This window comes from Armigeres subalbatus, chromosome 2 (assembly GCF_024139115.2).
Source record: "Armigeres subalbatus isolate Guangzhou_Male chromosome 2, GZ_Asu_2, whole genome shotgun sequence".
In the NCBI taxonomy this organism is placed as follows: Eukaryota; Metazoa; Arthropoda; class Insecta; order Diptera; family Culicidae; genus Armigeres; species Armigeres subalbatus.
The window spans coordinates 73010747-73028769 of record NC_085140.1 but is presented as its reverse complement, the minus strand read 5'-3'; the positions used below and the strand labels follow the sequence as shown (position 1 = coordinate 73028769).

The window sequence follows — 18023 nt, the reverse complement described above, 5'->3', positions numbered from 1 at the left end:
GGAATTCCTATGAAAGCTCCTCCAGGAATTCCTCCGGAAGTTCCCTCAGGAGTTCTTCTGGAAGTGCTTCCAGCGATTACGCTAAAGGTTCTCCCAGAAATTCCTCCGGAAGTTCCTCCAGGAATTCCTCCGGAAGTTCCTCCAGGAATTCCTCCGGAAGTTCCTCCAGGAGTTCCTCCGGAAGTTCCTCCAGAAATTCTTCGGGCAGTTCCTCCAGGAATTCCTCCGAAAGTTCCTCCAGGAATTCCTCCGGAAGTTCCTCCAGGAATTCCTCCGGAAGTTCCTCCAGGAATTCCTCCGGAAGTTCCTCCAGGAATTCCTCCGGAAGTTCCTCCAGGAATTCCTCCGGAAGTTCCTCCAGGAATTCCTCCGGAAGTTCCTCCAGGAATTCCTCCGGAAGTTCCTCCAGGAATTCCTCCGGAAGTTCCTCCAGGAATTCCTCCGGAAGTTCCTCCAGGAATTCCTCCGGAAGTTCCTCCAGGAATGCCTCCGGAAGTTCCTCCAGGAATTCCTCCGGAAGTTCCTCCAGGAATTCCTCCGGAAGTTCCTCCAGGAATTTCTCCGGAAGTTCCTCCAGGAATTCCTCCGGAAGTTCCTCCAGGAATTTCTCCGGAAGTTCCTCCAGGAATTCCTCCGGAAGTTCCTCCAGGAATTCCTCCGGAAGTTCCTCCAGGAATTCCTCCGGAAGTTCCTCCAGGAATTCCTCGGAAGTTCCTCCAGGAATTCCTCCGGAAGTTCCTCCAGGAATTCCTCCGGAAGTTCCTCCAGGAATTCCTCCGGAAGTTCCTCCAGGAATTCCTCCGGAAGTTCCTCCAGGAATTCCTCCGGAAGTTCCTCCAGGAATTCCTCCGGAAGTTCCTCCAGGAATTCCTCCGGAAGTTCCTCCAGGAATTCCTCCGGAAGTTCCTCCAGGAATTCCTCCGGAAGTTCCTCCAGGAATTCCTCCGGAAGTTCCTCCAGGAATTCCTCCGGAAGTTCCTCCAGGAATTCCTCCGGAAGTTCCTCCAGGAATTCCTCCGGAAGTTCCTCCAGGAATTCCTCCGGAAGTTCCTCCAGGAATTCTTCCGGAAGTTCCTCCAGGAATTCCTCCGGAAGTTCCTCCAGGAATTCCTCCGGAAGTTCCTCCAGGAATTCCTCCGGAAGTTCCTCCAGGAATTCCTCCGGAAGTTCCTCCAGGAATTCCTCCGGAAGTTCCTCCAGGAATTCCTCCGGAAGTTCCTCCAGGAATTCCTCCGGAAGTTCCTCCAGGAATTCCTCCGGAAGTTCCTCCAGGAATTCCTCCGGAAGTTCCTCCAGGAATTCCTCCGGAAGTTCCTCCAGGAATTCCTCCGGAAGTTCCTCCAGGAATTCCTCCGGAAGTTCCTCCAGGAATTCCTCCGGAAGTTCCTCCAGGAATTCCTCCGGAAGTTCCTCCAGGAATTCCTCCGGAAGTTCTTCCAGGAATTCCTCCGGAAGTTCCTCCAGGAATTCCTCCGGAAGTTCCTCCAGGAATTCCTCCGGAAGTTCCTCCAGGAATTCTTCCGGAAGTTCCTCCAGGAATTCCTCCGGAAGTTCCTCCAGGAATTCCTCCGGAAGTTCCTCCAGGAATTCCTCTGGTAGTTCCTCCTGGAATTCCTCCGGAAGTTCCTCCTGGAATTCCTCCGGAAGTTCCTACAGGAATTCCTCCGGAAGTTCCTACAGGAATTCCTCCGGAAGTTCCTCCAGAAATTCCTCCGGAAGTTCCTCCAGAAATTCCTCCGGAAGTTCCTCCAAGAATTCCTCCGGATGTTCCTCCAAGAATTCCTCCGCAAGTTCCTCCAGGAATTCCTCCGGAAGTTCCTCCAGGTATTATTCCGGAAGTTCCGCCAGGAATTCCTCCGGAAGTTCCGCCAGGAATTCCTCCGGAAGTTCCGCCAGGAATTCCTCCGGAAGTTCCTCCAGGAACCCCTCCGGAATTTCCTACAGGAATTCCTCCGGAAGTTCCTCCTGAAATTCCTCCGGAAGTTCTTCCAGGAATTCCTCCGAAAATTCCTCCCCGAGAAGCACAAGTCAAGCAAATCTTGTTGCAGCAACTGGAATGCGACTAAATCTGGTAACATATGAGTTGCAGTAACCTATATATAATATGTGAGCTGCTAGGCTCCAGGAACTCCTCCGGAAGTTCCTTCCCCCGGCAGGAACTCCTCCGGAAGTTCCACCAGAAACTCCTCCAGAAGTTCCACCAGGAACTCCTCCGGAAGCTCATCCAGGAACTCCTCAGGAAGTTCCTCCAGGTTTTCCTCCGGAAGTTCCGCCAGGAACTCCTCCGGAAGTTCCGCCAGGAAGTCCTCCGGAAGTTCATCCAGGAACTCCTCAGGAAGTTCCTCCAGGAACTCCTCCGGAAGTTCCTCCAGGAACTCCTCCGGAAGTTCCTCCAGGAACTCCTCCGGAAGTTCCTCCAGGAGCTCCTCCGGAAGTTCCTCCGGGAACTTCACCGGAAGTTCCTCCGGGAACTTCTCCGGATGTTCCTCCGGGAACTTCTCCGGAAGTTCCTCCGGGAACTTGTCAGGAAGTTCCTCCGGGAACTTGTCCGGAAGTTCCTCCGGGAACTTCACCGGAAGTTCCTCCGGGAACTTCACCGGAAGTTCCTCCGGGAACTTCACCGGAAGTTCCTCCGGGAACTTCACCGGAAGTTCCTCCGGGAACTTCACCGGAAGTTCCTCCGGGAACTTCACCGGAAGTTCCTCCAGGAACTTCACCAGAAGTTCCTCCGGGAACTTCTCGGAAGTTCCTCCGAACTTCTCCGGAAGTTCCTCCGGAACTTCTCCGAAGTTCCTCCGCGAACTTCTCCGGAAGTTTCTCCGGGAACTTCTCCGGAAGTTCTTCCGGGAACTTCTCCGGAAGTTCCTCCGGGAGTTCCTCCGGGAACTTCTCCGGAAGTTCCTCCGGGAACTTCTCCGGAAGTTCCTCCGGGAACTTCTCCGGAAGTTCCTCCGGGAACTTCTCCGGAAGTTCCTCCGGGAACTTCTCCGCAAGTTCCTCCGAGAACTTTTCCGGAAGTTCCCCCGGGAACTTCTCCGGAAGTTCCTCCGGGAACTTCTCCGGAAGTTCCTCCGGGAACTTCTCCGGAAGTTCCTCCGGGAACTTCTCCGGAAGTATCGCATCCGGAAGTACCGCATAACTTTTAAGGAATTGAATATCTGATAACCTGAACTCATGAACGTTTCGTATGATCTTCCATGCATTGAAAAGCAGGATAAAATGTTTTGCATATCTTGACAGGGTCTGTTGAGAAGAATTTTGATTGACATTGCTAACGTTTCGATCCGGGAGTTCGTATCTTCATCAGAGCTCAAAATTAATCAACATTTGTAGTGGAGTGTTAGTGACACGACGGGCTGTCAAATGGGTTGGGATAAACTGCACTAGCCTCATTTGCTTCAGCACCATTAACAAGATGATATGTTGGTGGTGAATGGTGCGTAGTAACTTACTATGTAGTGAACCTCATTTTTTCCCCTACCATTGAACTAGTTAAAGTTTCAATCCTGCTACTAGCTACTTCCTACTTGATTAGGACTCAGTTTTTTTACGAGGGATACGTACCTCGTAAAAAACAGTATGTAAAAAAATAAAAATAATGCCAATAATTTTCGGATTTTGGAAAATGTCCTTGCGTTAATGAAAATTTTGCATTATTAACCTTCCGGGACTCGCACCGTTGTGAAAAGTACAACACCTTCGAAAACAGCACGATTGTCATTCACAAGAGTGGCAGGAATGCGTGGGTGATCCAGGACTAAGCGAGTTCCGGAAGGGTTTTTTTTCTATTTATTGGAAGCTTGATTTTTTTGGAACTTTAATATTTTAAATTCCTCGTTTTTGGGGAAAGATGAAATTTTTGGAGGAACTACTGGAGGATCTTTCGAAAAACTTCTTGACGGATGTTTGGAAAAGCTTGTGTAAGAATTCCTGGAGGTATTTCCGGAATAATCTCCTGTGGAGCTTTCGAAAAAAAATCCTCGAAGAATTCCCGAATGAGTTCTTGAAGGAATTTTTCAAGAAACTGCGAAGAAAGTCCAGGAGGAACTTCTGGAAGAATTCCTGGAAGAACTTCCGCAGTAATTCCTTTGAGGAAGCTCCGAAAGAATACCTTTGAGGAACTTCCGGAGGAACTTCGGGTTCCTCAAATAAATTTCTTCAGTGATTCCTGAAAGGAATTCCTTCAGAAACTCTTCAAAGGAATTCCTACGCAAGTTTTTCAAATGAATTCCTCCATAAGTTAATCAGAGGAATCAATCCGGAAGTTCCTTAAAGTAGTTCTCTCGAAAGTTCTTCAAAGGAATTCCTCCGGAAATTCTACAAAAAAATTCGTTCGGAAGCTTCTCGGAGGAATTCCTCAAGTCTTGTTAATTTTATGTTGGGAACTGCACAGCTGTGTAGAACAAGTTTAAATGCATCATCAGAACCAGTGCTCCCCGCGTTTGGAGCTTTTTAAAAGAAATTTATCATGGGGTATGGCCTCCCGAATCAGTTTTTTATCATGACAGCTTGCGAAAAAAAAGTCTCTCACGGTATGCTACGTATGGCGTTTTTTTTAACTATTCATAAGATTATGAGAAGTTTGATGTGCCGGAAAGCTTATTTATTTCTTGGTTCTATGTTTTGTACCGGAAATTCCGGGCTTCCGGAACCTTTCTCGTGGCCATCGCATGGCCATTACCACACTTCAAAAAAAAATTATGGCGTTTCTTGAACTTTTCATAAGATAATGAACAGTTTGAGGTGTCGGAAGGCTGATTTATTTGGTGGTTCTATGTTTGCAATTTGTTGTTCCAGGTTTCCGGAACCTATTCGGTGGCCATCCGAAGTCCAACTTCTGTCTATAGAGCTTTTGTTTTTATACATTCATATTGACCAATAAATTTACATACTAAAACACTTAGCATTGCGCAAAAAATTTCGATTTGCTAAAAAAAATGACTCATGCCACACTTCAAATTTTCCCCCTCTAAAAGAGGCTGCCACCCAATCACGCGTCGGCGCATTTTGCCCAGCACTATGAAGCCGATCCCCAGCTCGTTGGCGGAGCCACAGCTTTGGTAGAAGCTAGCCGTGATTCTTTATTCGTCGCCTGGGTCTTTGCCGATTATAACGAATCGTATCATCTCTTATTTCGTTCGTAATTTGTGGTTTTACATGCGGCTTATTGGGCCCGCGCAAACCTCCTGTCTTGTTAGAGGGCTGACGTATCAGGTCTGTTTAGTGTTCCACCTGACACCAGGACTTGAGCTTGTGCGCTTTGCGTGGCACACGGTCGCTTTGGCGAAGCCTGCTTGCGGATACATGCAGCTTTTTATAGAAGTTTAACAGGTCCCACTGTTAAACCCCATCACACTGGGACAGAGTCGCCTCGCAGCTTAGTGTTCATTCAGCACTTCTACAGTTATTAACTGCGAGGTTTCTTAGCCAAGGTACCATTTTTGCATTCGTATATCATGAGGCGACGATACTTTTATGCCCAGAGAAATCGAGACAATTTTCAATCCGAAAATTGCCTAGAACGGCACCGGGAATCGAACCCAGCCACCCTCAGCATGGTCTTGCTTTGTGGTCCACTCCTAGAAATAAATTAGATAAATTAAATGTATAAATTTAATGAAAGGTGGTTCGACCAACTCAATAATTTAGAATCGATTGTTACTAAACACTTGTTAATAATTCAGTTTAGAAGCTGAATTTCAAAATGTGCTTTATGATGGACTATTAACGCGATGTTTTATCTGCAAATCGATTATTCGTTCAACACATTCACAAATTACTAAATGCTCGAAACCACCCTTGTCAAGAATGATCTTTTGGAGAAATACATGTTCCCAAGATTCGGAATCAGTATCCGCGTGAAAAATATTGAACAGAGAGGGACCAATGCAAATGTGATGCCAAAATATGTTGGTGGTTGCACACTTTTGAGGTTCTAGTGGAGGATTGCCAAAAAAAGTCGCTTACGTAAATTCTTGATAGAAAAGGGGGAGAAAGACCTGTCATTTTCAACTGTCCATACAAAACTTTATTTTTATAAAACCAGTCTTACAACTTACGGAAAAGGGTAAAAAATCCTAACATAATTAATGTCACGCCTAACTCAACTTAAATTACAGCACCACAAAATTCGGTATTTACTAGTTCCAGTATACCATAATATATATTTTTAAAGCATATAAAGCTAGACTAGAAATTCCTATGTTGAAAAAAAAAATATGAAGATATTTTCTAGCATAAATTGATTTCTGAAATAATTCAATATGCCAAGTACAATCTTTCCCTTCAACGGCGTGAAGCTCAGGGCTGTATAAAAATTCACAACTGAACGAAGCCAAGAAACACACTTTTGGTATCAATCTCAACATTAAATTTCTATGAACTAGAAACATTCCTGTTCTCATCACATCCTAGATCAATCCCCTCTAGGATATCATCTTCTTCTGTTCCCAACTGTTTCCACTCAGCTTGGTACCGATTCCGTCCACCATACCCATTGGCAGCACCTCTCTAGGTGAGAACTAATCGCCACCGCACTTTCAACCACAGTTGCGCTATCATCCGCCAGAGGCAGCACCAGCCAGTTCTCATCGTTAAATTTGTCAGTCCGCTTTGCTGTACTCTCCTCGTGCGCAAAATCCCACTGGATTCCCCTCCTTACTACCGAAACCCGCACCCTTCGCGTAACCCTCTGCCGCTCTGCAGTAAACACAGGTAATTTTGTCACCGACCATCGACGCAATTGCACAGTTCGACGACAACGACGGGGTGATAGTGGGCGTGGTCAACACTAAACAGCGTATGCAATCAACAATGCGATGGTGTGCGCTGCCTAGTGGAGTGCAGTGAAGCGCTGCGCCCTTCCTTCAAATACAGCACAACACGGTCATATATGTTAGCGATAGGCGGAAGAGGGGTTCAGCATTTGCATCAACAGCAACGGCTGGTTGAAGAGCGGAAGGGTGCACGTGTGTAGTTGTTTGTTGTGCTGCCGCTGAATGGCTGTAGTGCTGAGTTTGACAGTGCGGAACGATCCGTCAACGACGCGTCGCGTTGTCATGGCCTTCTTCGATGATTTTGATACCGACGGTGGTGGTTGCTCGCGAGGATAGGGGGTGTGAAAGATTGCAGCGAGCGTTGGAAAATAAACAGCACAGCGGGGAGCTTCTCGAACGAGCGCGGGGAGCTTGAACGTATGTGTGTGTATGTGTGAGAGTGTGTGTTGGGTTGTTCGGGATGGTGCAGTCAGAGTCAGCGTTGAGCGCGAGGACGATGATGTGCACTGCGAGGAGGAAGTGATGGCGCGGTGTAGTGTGACTAGAAAAATAAGAACCAAGTAGCGTGTCATGAGTGAGTGCTTGGATCTGTTCTTGTTTTTTTATAGCCAGTAATCATGCTGATTCCTGGCGAGATATCGCGTTGCTTGGACGGAGAAAGACAAAAAAAAGTATAGTGAGTTGCGAAATAAACATGCGCGGGATGGAGTTCTTTCCTTGTTTGCTTTCAAGGGGAAGAGTGAGCATCATCCCGTGTAACTCGAAAGCGGGGGTGGCGTAAGCGGTCCGTCAGTCGAGCGGTCGAGGTACAGCTAGATGACAAATACAGCACCAAGGCGGGTGCCAGTACATCACCAGAAGTCCTTGCGAAACGAATCGTTCGGCGGAGCTGCCCGTGGACTGTGTGCACCGGGACTAGAGAAAGACAAATCGGTTCCAAGCATGTGAGGAACGAAGTGCGAATGTCGTGAGTCAAGCAAAGTTGGCAAAATTAGTGACAATTGCGGGAACTTCTTCTTTTGCTTGCAAATTTGTCATCACAAAAAGTGGCACATTTCGTGGAGGTCTGGGCAGAACTGGCGCCACCTGCACACGCGTTGGACAACTGTCGCCATCCGGTGGAGAAAGTAGCAAGCTCCGCTCCTTCCGCACAAGAAGAAGTCAGAGTGTGTCTTATTTGGAGAACGGTGGCCGCCCGGCCGGTCGGGTGGCTGTGATAAGACAGCTGTTGTGGTGTGTCAAGTGAAAGCGAGTCCAACCTTGTCTCGTCTCGAATGTTTGTTGTCGATATGATTCATATGTGAGACGCTTGATCAACGCCGCTTCGTGTGAAGGCTCTAATGGTGGGCACGTGTGAGTGATTTTCCAGCGCAGCGGCGATAAGCGACCGATGGCTACTGTCGAGTGTGCAGAGTCTCTGATAAGAGCGCAGCAGCGGCTTCGGAAGGTCTGTTCTGACAAGTGAATGACTTGTTAAAGTGACAACAAAGCACAGTAACTGCCGGCTTTGGAGGCTTTCACAGCAGAGGAGGAGCAAGGTGGGTTGATACTTTTTTTCTGTTTGCTTGGAGGCGTGAGTGGAAGGGGGAGTTTAATCACTGTGATTGAAAATAAATATGATTTTATGGGACTGATAACAGTGGAGGGGTGTACCTCTGCAAAGGTTACCTGGCTAGGTGTCAAGTGATTTGTGTGACTTGTCGATGATGCAGCACCAGTTTTCGATACTCGGCAGAGCAATGACTAACGGAAAACGACCATCAACTGATAAGAAATGGGTGATTGGAGCTTTGGAGATTTTGAAGTCTAAACAAACCAGATGATTAGAGGCAAATGGATTTGTACTGCTTCTTGGAAATGTATTGCGTTTTAAAGTATATCCTGTTTGAGGTTACCCATTGATGATTGTTTTCGTGGGTGATTTTTATGGGCTTGTTTTTTTATTGCTTATGATAAGCAAATATTTTGATACGAGCGGTTATCATCGTCGTTTATCGCATTTAAACGATCTCTCGCTTGTTTGAAATCAAAATTGTAAGGAAATAACCGATGAATCCCCTTTCCAATTTTGACGCTCGTAGAGACATCTGCTTATCTCATGTTGATTTTTTTTTCCCGGACGCTAGAAATGATCGCAAATGTGCTACATATGATAGGTCTTCTACATGTAATCTGTAAAAAAAAAATTACGTGCTGCCTGTTTCAAATATTACCGTTGAACTATTTTTTTCCGTTCCTCATGAAAACTTGACATACAATTAAACCTTAACTATGACCAGGAGGTCGACCCAATAGGAATAAAGGCCGGATTGGAAATTTAATTCGAAAACTTTGAATTTGGCATTCTACCACGAATTCTACGTAATTCTACCTAGTCACGCAAATTTTAAGTTTCTTTTTTCATTCGTGGATTGCCTTTTTTTATGCTCCTTGCCTGTCAAAACAGATCTAAAAAATATCGGAAAAAGAAAGAAAAGTCTGAAGGGAACAGCACATGGCAGACTTGTCAGTTTTGACAGATTTTACTATTGAAATGGGTGTGAAGGTGAAAATTGCGATTTTTAAGACTGTTCAAGAAACGACTATTTCCAAACGATACAATAAAATTTGTCGAAAAAATATGCTCTAATGCTCTGTAAAACTATGCGTGAAATAAAAATAAAATTTTGAAAAATCTCCCAAATAACGTAATTTTTTTCACACTTACAAATAGACTCGCAAATAGATAAATAAAATTAAAAACAATAAAGAGCAGCTTTCAACGAATATGTGAAGTTTTGTGGGATTAAATTTAAATTAATTAAATATCTGGTTTGTGTTGGTCTTGGTAATGAAAACAATATGGTGCTTAACAAATTTTGAGGAAGATGGAGATTGAACAAAAAAAAATCTAAAAATAAATATCTCGATAGCCTTCTCAATACTTGATACTTGATAAGCTGAAGCTCCACCACAATAATCCTACGTCGATCCGTGTATCCATTTCCACTGGACTTGATTCGATTTTGGGGCCATCCGCTTCCAGTCGGCCTGAATGGTTAGCGCCGTCAGATTCTCTGCAAAAAGCCATCAACACGATCTAATATGAAGCGAACAGCTTCTTCCGGGTTCCCTATTGAATATTATTCTCGCCAAACACTCTCCCAGTGTACGAGCAACGTGCTCAGCCCAACGTAGTTTGCCGTGGTGTATAAGCTGGTCGAGGGAGCAGCATTGTCTCGTAGTTTGTCGTAAATAAGAACATTCACTCACAACTATTTCGTCTGGTGATTAATTATTTTAGAGCGTCTTAAGGAAAATGTTACATATTTATAAGACTCCACAATTCTTTCATTTACTTGCACTAAAATCATAGTGGAAGTAAATGGAAGAATGTAAAGTCTTGTAGCTGTCTTTTTTCTGAAACAAATTTGGACGATAAAATAAAATTGTGTCTAGAGTTACGGCATGTTTATTTTATTTATTTACTAGCAGACCCGACGAACTTCGTTTCGCCTAAAATTGATTTATACTCTGATTAGTTTTTGAGTTATGCAGAAATTTCTGTTTCATTTGTATGGGAGCCTCCCTTTCCAAAGGTGGGAGGGGTCTCGAACCATCTTAAGAACCTTCCCGGACCCTAAAAACCTCTGCATACAAATTTTACACTGATCGGTTCAATAGTTTTGGAGTCTATAAGGTTCAGACAGACAGAAATTTATTTTTATGTATATAGATTTATTTATTGACACCGTTTTCGTTTAAACTATCGTCAGTCTGAAGTTAATTAATAAACCTACTTATTCTCCCTTTGAAAACATGTTTGGGCCAGGGTGGTCTAACCGGTAGTACCGAAACCGGTAATACCGGTATTACCGGCCAATTTTGAGTACCGAAAATTCCGGTATTAGAAATGGCAAAATACCGGTATTTTCGGTATGTCAAATTTTACTATCTGTTTAAAAAATCACGAATAGTTTTCAGCTACATATATCAGCTAAAGACCCACCGTGCAACAACCACTTAGCCAAGTGCGTGAAGTGCTCAAAAGTAATTAAGGCTCCAGCACAAGCGGAATTAAAACTCATCAAATATTGCATAACATTATCCTGACTTCAACATTATTAACTTCAACCAAATTCCAAAAACCCACGACGGGATTACACAAAAAGTTTACGGGAAAATACTTCGAAGAATAATAGAATCGATGGATGCGGAATACTGTGTTACATTTCTGGAGCAAGATTTGACGGAGTTCAACCGAGACAAAAAATGACTGATCGATTTGAAGCTTTAATCCAAATTCAAATTAAGTGAGGATGATTTTTTAGCGGTAGGTGAAACAATTTAAGCTTTCGAACCTTTTCAAACTGCAGTGAGACTACAGACTGCAGTTGACATGGCACTCCAATTTATTTGTAGCAATTATGAAATCAAGCCACAGAAATTGCTGCTAACTTATTCGATGCTTTCAAAGAACGAATCTAAGAGAGACTTTTTTGAATAATTCTGCTGAAAAGCACTTTCTGGCACTTTCTTCAAAACATCCAAAGCCACTTTGATAACGCAAACGGAGGATCTTGAAGCGTTGATTTCTTTGCTGATGCTACCGTCGAAACTGGGAAAACGACCACACCTGACGAACGGTACGAAATAGTTGTCTCGATGGATGATTTTTCATCGGATAATGAACAACTCGTGAAGAGACTGCTGCAGAGCAAAACACTTGCGTTGCCGGTGATAACTACGTTGACGCCAGGATTCAGGCCAAGTACTTGACACTGATTTTCAACGCTGTTGAACCCATTTGTCCAACTTCGGTTGAACCAGAGAGGGCATTCTCATCAGCTGGCAATATTGCCAACAAAATCCGATGCGGATTGGAAGATGAAACGCTCAGTATGATATGTCTACTTAAGTTTCACTTTGTTCATCTCATTAGCAATGATTTTAATTTTTGAAGTTTGTCAAGAAATATTGTTTTCCCCCAAAAATACAAATCAAAAGTTTTTATTCTATTTCTGAAATTTTCACAAATACCGGTATTATACCGGTATTACCGGTATTTACTCCACCAAATACCGAATTCCGGTATTTTAGAATAAAGGACAATACCGACCACCCAAGTGGGCATACTACATTTAAAGAATGGATAATCGAATCAAGAATCTATTTTTCATCGTTCTTATTATTGTTTGTTCATCCTGATCCAATGTACAATATTTAAAAAAAAAAGGCTTCCGCTGTAACAAATGTCAAATATTCTTCCCTCATTAGGACATTGCCGATATTGCATTTGGGGATGCCGGACCGGGAATTGAACCCACCCACCCTCAGCACGATCTTGCTTTGTGGCCGCGCGTCTTACCGCACGGCTAATAAAAGCACCATGTCAAATATTAGTATGGCTGAAATATTCTTTCCCAAAATAGTTGACCCTGAGTCTGTATTTCGGAGATATATTTTCTCCCACAACCCTATACCATGGAAATGACCAGCTTAGACAATAAATATCGACGTTTCCAGAAAACCATCCGAAAAAGGCCGGGAGCTTAAATAAAATCGATGTATTTTATCTTCAAACCGTTGTATCTCAGAAGCGACAGCACTTGGAAAAATCGAATTGATAAAAACGTAAAAATAATATTTTAACCATTTTAGAATAACCAATTTAGTTTGAAAATTATAACTTTGTTGTCTATCATTTCTCCATTATGACCCATAGTGCAAAATAATACATATATTATCTGCATCTGAAAATCGATTTTAGAGTTTTAGTTTCAATGTTTGAAAAATTGCTTTTTTTTTCCACAGGGTGTATTTTTTTCACATAGCCCTATTGATTTACCTAAAACTTTGCCGAACATTTCGAAACGATTGGACATGCCGTTTTCGAGTTACTGGAAGTGTTCAAGGTGTTTTTGCTTAGGCAAATTATGTTTTTGTTCATAAAGAATGGATACACAAAATTTCAGGGAAATCAAAAAATACAAATAAAAATCGACCTTCGATTTCACAGAGCTCTTTTATTTACAATTTCGGCGAGCAATCATCACAAAAACCACACACCTGCACTGCAAAAAAAACGAGAAATTGTTATCACCCATCCAAACGTTTTACTATTCCCGAACACGATTTTTTTGCGAATTTATAAGTGAGTGAGCATCCTTTTACTTGTAATATTTAGTGAAAATTATGTTATCGTGTTAGCCTTATGATATACGAATGTAAAAATGGTAATTCGGCTTAGAAACCTCGCAGTTAATAACTGTGGAAGTGCTTAATGAACACTAAGCTGCGACACTAAGGGCGACAGTATCCCAGTGAGGGATGTAAGTCAATAAGAAGAAGAAGAAACCCTGGTCAATTATAAGCAAGATTTTGCTTAAGAAGTATGTTTTTGAAATTATTGTAGGAAACATTGCTTCAGTCATCATAAATAAATATGTATAAAATAAAAGATTCCGTTTGAACTTTAGTCCATTCAACCTCAGAAGCTTTTAGAAGTTTGTATGCATCGTAGCTATCCACTTCCAGGAAATCGTATGATTATCTACAGGGTGTCTGCAAATTATCCGTACAACAAAATAGGTTTACAATTATTTTTTTAAATGAATTAAAAAACCAACATGCATGTGTAATGCATATGTTATTATAATAGGGTTGCATGAAACAAGCTGCATTTAATCATATCAAAATGACCACCATATCCTAAGTTAAACGTCTTTGAACGTGTCAAGAAATTATCCCGATGGCTGCACGTTATCATATCGATACTCTTGAGATAATTCTGATAACTATAAGATGATTTCGAGTTTCAGTGACGTATTCGGTGCTCTGTTGGTTCTTGTTTTCAAGATGGGCCGAATGATGAATTTGCTTCAAATCCGGTGAGTTGGAAGGTCTTGTCTTTGTTTTCAAAAATCCTGGAAAAAGCATCCACAAATACTAATAGTCCTTATTGCCTTTTATCCAAAACCAAGTATTGCCAGAAAATACATTTGTTATAACTTGCTGAGCTGTAGAACCGACAGAACTACTGAGTGAGTCTATTATTACTTTTTTTTGAACATGTACGTCCAAGTTTGGAAGATGATATTAGCATTTCCATATCATTGTAAATCGTTTAACTTCACGTAGAAGTAACACACACGAAATCATTAATTTAGTGTACTACCCTTGGTGGGGGCATCCATCAATTAAGCTGTTATTGGTCGACGGTACAGCAGCAGTGCCTTTCTCTGCTTTGTTCTCTCCGAGGCAGCCAAGTTGGTTGCGACGAGACGGACGCAATGAGAAAACAGAACTGTGCAATAAAATCCTATTCGACTAAATGCTGATGTCATATTAGAAATTTGGGGACAGTACTCGTCGATAGCAAATCCTTCCGCACGCGATGGCATATGAGCAAGTCAAACCACCTTCCTTTTGCCAGTGGAGATATATCAGCTTCCACACTGATATTCTTCCTTCCCCCTTCATACGGGAGCTTGGCAGAAGGAAGGTCGTGCGATATGTGCCATCACAAATATTGCCCTCCGCTCGCTTTCAAATCGACTTCTATAAAAACATTCTTCATGCCTGCCGTATCCTAACGGAACTATCAATTCTATACCTTCGCCTCTAATGCTATCATGAACATGTACGTCCAAGTTTGGAAGATGATATTAGCATTTCCATATCATTGTTACTTTTTTTTGCGTTTTAGAAGCAAACTGCCAAAACCTGTACGGATAATTTGCAGACACCCTGTACTTATCTTTTAAGGAATTCATAAAAGGGGATTGCACCAGATTTCGGACTCAATGTTGTTCAATTTGTTTGCTGTTTGTTTGTTTGTTTTCAAATCATTCAGACTGATAACTCTTCATTACTATGATAACATTCTTTTAAACTTTTTCAAACTCATTTTTCAGGCTAATGAGAGTTCAACACTATGATTACAAACTTCTTTCAAACATTCCTTTTGCCTTTCTCACATGCTAAGTATGAGTAAGGGCTAAAGATCCTCTCCAAAAACATTTTGTAGGAAGCCCTCAGACCCATAGTGTTATTTACCAATCGATTTAATTCGACGAATTGAGGTACTGTCAGTAGTAGTATGTGTGTTTGTGTGAGCGAGTGTGTACACCTAAAAAAACAATCTTTCAGTTTTTGTATAAAATATTGGCATATAGGGGAAATGTTCCGATCTCCATCTCACTGTACATATATCCATCTCATCGCTAAACAAAGAAATACGGCACCAAATTCGTCGCTTCTTTTTGTCAACATGCGTGCTCACTGCTGAAAAAAATCACAAAAATAATAAACAAACCGAATTCCTTATCATTGCTTTGTTTTTGATGGGATGGAAATAGGAGCTATGAGATGAATTGGCGAACCGTTCCCCTATAATTCTGCAAGATTTGATTACAAAGAATGTAAGCTTTTCATACAGATACTGTATTGAAATAATACAAAATTATTAGAATACAATGGTTGTACTCGTTCGGAACGTTCTTCTTCCCTATTATGGAACCCCAACATATTCCTATAATGGATACTCTCGAGTTTATTTTTTATAGAATTGTAAAAAATCATTTAATTTAACTTTCCACAGCATTTCCAATGCATGTAATCAAATCATAGGACTGTAAGGTAGGTTCTCCCGATGGAATTCCATAGCAAAATGTTTACATTGTTGTAATAATGCAAAAATGACAGGAGGGGTCCACTATTGGGCACTTTACCCTATTTTTAAATTATTTTGGTGTATGAATGCGTCATTTTATCTACGTATCAATCCACTTTGCAATTATGAATTCTGATATTCTGAAGTTTCTGTTTGGCTGAAGAAGCATTTCTGCGAGATCCTCGTCCTCTATAGTTTATTACCTCTATTGTTCGTATAGTTACATTCCGTCGCTGACTCGCCAATCGTGTTTTTTCTCCTCCTTCATCCTCATTGTGCTGACATAGACCATGCAAACTATTAGTCCTTTCTTCGCAAACCAGATTCGATAAGCTTTATTTTTGAACCACATTGTTTGGAGATGGACACAGTTTCCGTTTGTTCTGAACGTTGTCATTGACTCAGAGTCTAACTCAACTGCATACTTTTGAATTACTTCATTTCTCGTTTTTCCATTTATGATTGCTCGGAGCAATTTGCTCCGCTTTTACAGACATTTGTCATTTTTGAAAACTTTAGGCTTCCAATGAGAATCCTCTTTGGCTCTCGAACGGAACCATTTTGGCTTTTTAAATGAAATCCTTTGGGCTTTCGTATGGAATCCTTTTGGACTTCCGGGCGGACCCTGAACGCAATTCTATTTGGGTTCCGAGCAGAATTCTCTTGGGTTTCCAAACGGAATCCTTTTTTGATTCCTTTCGGAAGCCCAAAAGATTACATTCAGAAGCCCAAAAGAATTCCGTTTAGAAGTTCAAAAGAAGTCCGTTCGTAAGCCCAAAAGATCTCCGTTCTAAAGCCTTAAGCTATCAGTACACTGTTTGTCATAATGACAAATATTTGTCAAGTGAGTCAGTCTGATATCCATGTCGTTTGCTAATCTGTCTGATAGATATCAGGATTAACTTGACAAATATTTGTCATTATGACAACGGAGGACTGCGTGCTTTAAAGACGTTCGTTTCGTGCTTTTAGATTTTCGCTCGATATTGTGTGGGCTTCCTAATGTAATACCACTGGGATTACAAACGCAATTTCTTTTGATATTCTGTTCAATTTTTTTTTCTTTCGAAAGGATTCTTGTTGGACTTGCAAACAAAATTATTGTGGGTTACGAACAGCATCCTTTTGGGTTTCCGAACGGAATCCTTTTGGACTTTCGAAAGGAATACATTTTTACTTCCGATTGGAGCCTTCTGGACATCTGAATGGAATCTTTTTCGCGCGCTACGAACAGAATCATTTCGGGATTTCGAACGGAAATCGTTAGCCCAAAAGCTGTTTCGTTCTTTGGGACTTCCGAAAGGAATTCTTCTATGCGTCTGATCGTTTCTAACCAGAATTCTCCTAGGCTTCCGAACAGAATTATTTAGTGCTTCCGGATGGAATTCTTTTGAAATTCCTACCAGAATCTTGTAGGGCTTCCGGACAAATTTCTTTGATTTCCAAACGGAATTTCAAAAGGAATACTTTAGCACTTCCTTGTGGATCATTCTGGACTTCTGAATGGAATCTTTTTCTACTTCTGCATAGGGAACACCAAACAGAATGTTTTAGGAAATCCGAACAGATTCTAATCGATCTGTCTAAGCAGTGGCACATGGCGCTACTATTCTTATACTGCCGTAATCTGAGAAAGTGACGTTAGCGCTAAATTACAACATGCATGTTTGCCATTTTTCTGTTAAAGAGCTCAATGAGTACTACTCGTTAACACCTGGGTGGTGCGGATAGAATCGATTTGATTGTCAAACTGAAGCCAAAAATTTCTATTGTGCTGGAGCCAAACATTGAAGATTGTGGTTATGTTCGTTTCTGATTTAATATTGAGAAGAATTGTTATTATTTGGAGAAAAACCCAGATTAATCCACCTAGCAGTGATGATGCCTTTCTCGTGCATTATAAAATATATTGAAAAAATCACATTAGAAAGGTCAAAAAAGCTCTTTGGGGGAATAGATCACATTGTTTCGATCATTTTTAATATTTTTGCCTTGCCACCATTCAAAAAAAAAATGTTCTTTGAATTTTCAAGGGGGACCTTTGGGGAAAAACAATGATTTTTCAATAATTCCGGAAAGCAATGATCGGGCCCATTTCCAATAGCAAACAATTCCCCGTCGAATGCAACTTGTTGCGAGTAAATCGGATAATTCTAAGTTCTAAAAAGTGTGCCTACAAAATTTGTTCACATACACACACACATACACAAAAAAAAAACAGACGTCACCTCAGTTTGTCGAGCTGAGTCGATCGGTATATAACACTATGGGTTTCCGGGCCTTCTATCAAGTTTTTTTTAGCAATCATATAGCCTTTCGGTACAACTTTGTTGTACGAGAAAGGAAAAAATGCATATGTTACAAATATGCGATCGTGTGATAGTACAATGATTAGCGATAGTAAATACAATGATTAGCGCAACGGCGCGTTTTGAAAAATACATATGGATTAACTTTTCAGACGCGTTGCTGCGCCTACAATTGTTTTAGGGCTGATTCCCACGTAGTGTTTTTTCACCAATGCAATATTAAAGTTCAATAAAACTAGTTGTATGTCATACATTGATTTTGCATCCCTTTGTGTAATAATTGTA

At 41.8% G+C, this 18023-nt stretch overlaps 1 long non-coding RNA gene across 1 annotated transcript in view; it reads left to right on the top strand.

Moving 5' to 3' along the window:
• Positions 1-7152: 7152 nt before the first annotated feature.
• LOC134209077 (uncharacterized) overlaps positions 7153-18023 on the top strand; it is a 90547-nt gene continuing 79676 nt past the window's right edge. Inside the window, exon 1 of the long non-coding RNA XR_009978718.1 lies at positions 7153-8314. This is a non-coding gene — a long non-coding RNA (uncharacterized LOC134209077). The remainder of the gene's footprint in view (positions 8315-18023) is intronic.